Source organism: Aythya marila, assembly GCF_965140915.1.
Source record: "Aythya marila genome assembly, chromosome: 18".
In the NCBI taxonomy this organism is placed as follows: domain Eukaryota; kingdom Metazoa; phylum Chordata; class Aves; order Anseriformes; family Anatidae; genus Aythya; species Aythya marila.
In genome coordinates, this window is record NC_139059.1 from 10,124,822 (window position 1) to 10,130,872 (window position 6,051).

The window sequence follows — 6,051 nt, forward strand, 5'->3', positions numbered from 1 at the left end:
TTTTGTTACGGGTATCTGGCCTTTATAAACACTTGCTTTCCCTATTCCGGTGTCCCAGTCTCTGCTCCCTCGTCCCGGGGGGGTTTTGTGGGATGGGCGGGGGGCAGCCGCACACCTCCCTGCAGCCCGGGTGCCTGCGTGGGGCACCCCAAGCCATACAGCCCCTGCTCGGTGTCCCGGGCTCCGTGGGGCTCTTTGCCTTGCAGAGAGGCCCCAGAGCCTGTGGTGTGGGCAGAGCCGGCCCCTCAGCCTGCTTCTCCTTGCCCTGTGGCAAGGAGGCTCTTTCCCACAACCCCTCTATGCATTTGAAATCTTTACTGCAGGACAAATGTGAAAATGTGTGTGTGTGTGTGTGTGTGTAGGTGCCGCGCTCCATGCCGGTTGCAGGTGGCGTTGCTCCGGCAGTGCCTGTGCACGTGCTGAGATTTCCCAGGTAGTTCATTTACTTCTGCAGCCTCCTTGCTCCTGCCAGCTCGTTGGTGCTGTTTGCTGTGGCCGTTTGGTGGTGAAAAGGTTCTTTGGAGCTGGTCTGGATCTAGTCCTGGTCCTGCTCAGGTGCGTGCAGCCCAGAGCAGACCCAGCTGCTGCGGAGGTGTGCGGGCAGAGCGCTGCCCTTGGGGCTTTGGTTGAACCTCAGGGCTCTGGGCTCAGCTTGGCTCAGCCCACCCGGCACCCAGCAGTGCTGGTGAGGCGTGCGTGGGCTCACAGGGGGGTGCTGAGCTGCGTTGTGCCCTGGAGGAATGGGAGATGCTGAGCACGATGAGGCTGAGCCTCGTAGTAAACCTGCTGTGAGCTGGATCAGCTTCCTCCTTGGGCTTTGCCTCCAAACGAGTCTTCCTACAAAAAGAAGGTGGGGCGAATCCTCTCCTTTGTACCCCGAGCCATTTCTAGCACCAAAGCAACGCTTTAGGACCGACGCGGTCCTGCTGCCGGAGGTCACCAACGTGAGCGTGGGACCTGCTGTGCCACACAGGTTGAGGGAGCACACATACCACCCTGTCCTCCAAAACGCAGCTGGGAACCCAGGGTGGTGGATGGATCTATGCACATTTGGGGTGTTTTGGTGCCCAGCCAGGCCCCCGGCCCTGCTCCCCAGTCAGGTGATGGATACACCAGCACATCACAAAACCCTGCGGTGCTGGGTGGCCCAGGGGAAGGTGCTGCAGGGCTTGGGTGGGGTGCTAAGTAAATGCTTCCTGGTGGAAAAGAGTGACTTGGGGTTCTCAAACCCTCAGTCTTCCTACTATGCAACGTGTGGAAGACGCTCGTCCTCTCCACCCAGCCCGGGGCGAGCTCCCAGCCGTGGCTGCGCTGGCCACGTCCTTCCATGCAGTCACCACTTTGGTGGCTTCCTTGCCCACGGGTCCCTCTGGGGCACGTGTGCGTGCCTGGTGTTTAATGCTGGACCATTGAGCATCCCCTCTCTCCTCCTGGAAACAGCTTCTTCATGTCCTGACGCCTTCCTCAGCTGTATGGCGGAACATGGGCTTAATTTGTATAATCAAGCCCTGCTGCAAAAAGCTCTCATGAAGCAATCTTGTTGGAGAGTAGAAACACAGAGGGTGAATAATAACTCTTGTAACCTTAAGCAAATCGTTAGGCCTTTGTAATGAAGTCTGTAGCAGACTTCATCTAATATAAAGGCCTTACCTAACAATGTGACAAGAAAGGTGAATTCCCCGTGGCGTACATCTGGTTGCTAATACTGGAATCAGTTCTATTGTCATCATTAAAAAACAAAACAAAACAAAACTTATCTTTTTTTTTTTTTTTTTAAGTTAAGCTTGGAGGTGTGATTAGAAGTTCTTTTTTTCTTCTTCTTTTTTTTTCCCATTTTTTTTTCCAATTTTGTTTTTCCTTCACATTGTTACATTAATTTATGGCTGAGTTTCATTCAGTCCTGTATTCCAAAGTGCAGTACAGGTATTAGTGATGTGTTGTCTGTAACATGGTACTGTAGAGTAGCCAATTTGTTTAAAAAAAAAAAAAAAAAAAAAAAAAAAAAAAAGAACAAAATGGAAAGAAAAAAAAAAATCTGAAAAATGTAAATCAAATATTTTGTGGTACGAACAACACAAATTAATTTTACACAGAGAAAGATGTTTCTAGGAAAATGGAATTCTGATATTTCATACTATTTGTATGAACAAATAAAAAGTATATTTTACCAAGCGATGGGCATGGTTGTATTCATTGCAGGCATGGGGGCAGAGGTTTGGGCACCTCCCTGGACACCCAGGGTTTGGTGGTGCTGGCCCCATGGCAAAGCCCCGAAGCCGGAGGCAGGGCAGTGATCGGCCCACTCAACACGTCCTTGTCAAACACAGTGCTGGGGAGGGGGACCTGGGGGCTGGCCCTTGGCCCCGCAGCAGGAGCTGGGTGGGTTTGGTGGTTGGTGACAGCGTCCTCCTGTGTCGGGGTGCCGGAGGATGAGTTTGGTCCTTCCCAAGGGTGGGGAGCCTCTCCAGTGCCTGGTTTCTTTCCTAAAGCATTGCACCTCCTGCAGTGATGCTGCTCCAAACCTCTGGGGCCAGCAGTCACCACTGCTCCCTACACACTCAGCGCTTATGACATAAAAATTCACTCTCATTAAATTCAGAAGAGTCCCAGGCCAGTGCTATACAGAGTAGCACCTAGAGAGCTTTGCAGATTTACATAACATAGCAATTGCCACTGAACTAAACTGAATTAAAATACTTTAATCTTTCTCAGCAAGTCTTGCATCCAGTGCAGAGGAATTGATGGGAATCTCTCTGCCCATTTTTCAGAGACCTAGAACGGGAGGCAGAACCCAGCACAAGGTGCGATGTAGCAATTAGGGATGAATTTGACCCAGGTGCCTCCAGCTCGTCAGGATTTTAACCAGCTGCTCCCAAACTCCAGCAACACTTAAACTCTACAGGTGTTATACATTAATATATATATGCATATATATATATATATGCATATATATGCATATATATATATGCAGATTTTAGCTTAGAGCTCCCCTGTAGCTATGAAGTGGTGCAGCTGGATGTGGTGAGCTGACCTGGGCTCGATGGGGCCATGGGTAACTCGTTACCTCGCTGGGGCCTCACCTTGATGGCGTTCAAAGCCGGGGCCTGTAGGCCTGGCCTTTGGGCCTGGTTTTATAGCAGCCATAGCGTGCTGCTCCTCTTGTGTCATGCAGGAATGGCTTGTTTTGGGGGTAGGAGCATGGGTGCTTTTCCTTAATGGGGGGTTGGTACTGACAGAAAGGGAAGGTCAGTCCCTGTGACGTGCGGCTTGGTGTCTGCCCCGCATCTCCCTGCAGGCTCTTCCCAGTTGCAGCTGGGACTGTGGTACTGGGATGTGTTTCCCTGCTTGTTTTGGGCTGGGCCCTATCCTCAGATGCTGTTTTGGTGATGGTGTTTGAAAGATAAGGGTTTCTGTGCAGCTTCTGGGATTGGGTACTGGATCAGAAAAGCATTTGCCATGCAGGTGGGCTGAAGTGTCTGGTGGTGGCTTTGGGGACCTCCCCTAAAAAAGGAGGCTCTAGAAGACCTCAAATGGTTTGGTGGAGAGGTTGGTGAGGCTGAGGCAACCGTTAAAAGGATGCTGCTAGTGGTGCTGAATACTGGGATGGATTTACTTTATCTCTAGGTGAGAACAGGCTGAGGGTGGGAGAATGTGGTGAGCTTTCAGATGAAACAATCAGCCAGGGCCCCAGGTTGTACATGAACACTGCCTTTCTGGTGAAGGTCTTTGGGGTCTAGAGCTCAGAAAGCCTTCTGCAAGAGTGCCACCTGGAGAAGGTGTGGATGCCAGGGTGGGAAGGCACAGAGCAGGGAGGAACTGGGCTGTAAGGGACTGGGCTACCTCTGCGAGCATGGTGTGGAGGGCCGGGTGGCCAAGGAAAGAGCTGGGCAGGCCCTGCTGAGGCAAAAAGGTAGAACTCGGAGAGTTGAGTCCACTTCAACAAAGCCACTGAAAGGTTGGTGGGCTTTGTAGGTGGCTCGTGCTTATTGGGATTTGGACTACAGGGATGTGCTGGAAGTAACCCTGAAGCTTGAGGGAAACTTTGGGCATGGCTTCAGGAAGGGACTTTTGGAAGTTTTCCTTGAGACTGGTGTATGCTGTGCATCTCCCATTCCCAGCTGGCTTGTGCCCTTGGTGGTCCTGGCTCCCTAGCCACTATGACATTGTGATAGGAATTGCTTTGCTTCTCTTCCTGATTTTTTTTTTTCTCCCTTCAAAAAGAGGAAAAAAAAATTAGGTATGAGATCTGTCCATTAATAGCTTTATTTAAAGCTACATTTTATTATCCTCCAATTTTTCTCTGTGGTTAAGAACTGTGGTTAAGAATCATGGTGTTAACTCTTTTCTTAATGCATATATTCAAAAAGGTAATAATAACGATGAATTAGTTATAAATCATTCAAAGACTTCTATGGAAGACAAGTGTTCAGCACCTTGTTTAATGGCCTCTTTATTAGAGAGAGAGGAATTCCTGTGTCAAATGTTAGTGTTGGTACCTCCAGCTAGGATAAAACTTCATGGCCTCTGTGAGTCCTCAGAGCTTCCTGCCAGCCAGGAGTCCCCTGTGCAAGGGGTATAATTATTTTAAGGCAGCAATTCCAGATAACTGCAGGGCCCTACACACTGATTCATGGAGAGGGAATGACTGGTACCAGAGATGCAGTAGGCTGGTTTACCTTCCTGTTTCTAAACGCTTCTTGCTAGGCTATGTGCCCTGTTTATTGCTGCTTTCCTTTCTTTTCCAACAGACCACAATCCAGTTTTGCATGAGTTTTGGATCCAGACTTCTGCCTCCACAGTTTCTCCTTCCTTCTGAGAAAGGGCTTATAAATAGGATTGCAGAAGTCAGCTGTTATCTCTGCATCTCTTCAGTTAAGAACTGAAGAGCATCCTTGAGGAATATTATTTGCAACCATTTATACCGTCAGCTATAATTGTGAGTTAATTCATGCTCATTAAAGTCTTCTGAGGTGCTTGATGAGAAGCACTGCAGCAACACAAAGTATTTCTTGTTGTTCAAGCTGCTTGCAGCAGTGAAGCCATCACCATTTGTCTTGGATTGATCTTTTCCCCAACCCACCAGGAGTGGCTGGGAAGACATCAGTACCAGCTGTCCTCGGGAACAAAGTCAGAGCTGGGTGTTGGGCTCCTGACAGGAATTATGTGCCATGCCCTAGTAGCATCCCAAACGCTGAACAAAGGAACGAAATTTTAAAGTAATATGCTCAAAAATGGCTTGGCAGAGGAGATGCAACTGGCTGCCTTGACATGTAGGTTATTTAGCTGGGAATTTATGTGTCAAAAGCTTAAAAGCTTCACTGAAGCAAATTTAAGAAAGCACCATGTTTCCAACTAATTAAGTAATGTCAGCCAAATATAATTTATTTCTCACCATCACTCATGTCTAGAGCAGAACTATCTCATTTTTGATTTCTAATGACTTTTTCTCTCTCATTAATCTGACCATGAATTATTTTTTATATAAGTCTTTGGCATTGAAGCAAAGGATTTTCTTTTTCTTTTAATATCCAGCATCCCTGGATAGTTCTGCATTGCACTTGGAGAGGGGCAGGGAGTCCAGCCAGGATTTCATGGCAGGACTGTAGCCTCCCTCCCCAGCAGCCCTGGTAGGCTTTACCCCACATCTTCCTCAGGACCCCAGCTTGTCCCTGCTCCCTTAGGTTCCCCCCTGTTTCTTCTTCTGGCACAAGCTGGGTCCACAGGCTGTGCTGTTGTTTGTTTTAAAGGCATTTTCCAGCAGTTCGCAGGGAATTTGTCATGTGCCTCCCACAGACTGTCTGACTCCACACTGTTTCCTACCACATCCCCAGCTCGTCCTGTAGATGCTGGCTGTTGCAGAGCCTCAAGCTTGGTTCCTCCACCTGTTGTGTGTAGCTCTGTCCCAGGCATGGGTGTCCTGGTTTTTGGAGGTGTTGGTCTTCCTGGTTTACTGCTTTGGTTAACATTTTGGTATTATTTTATTAAGTATTTGTTTTCTGAAGCTTAGCTTATTTCCAAGTCCCTAGAGCAAGCCCTTAAGATAGAGTCACT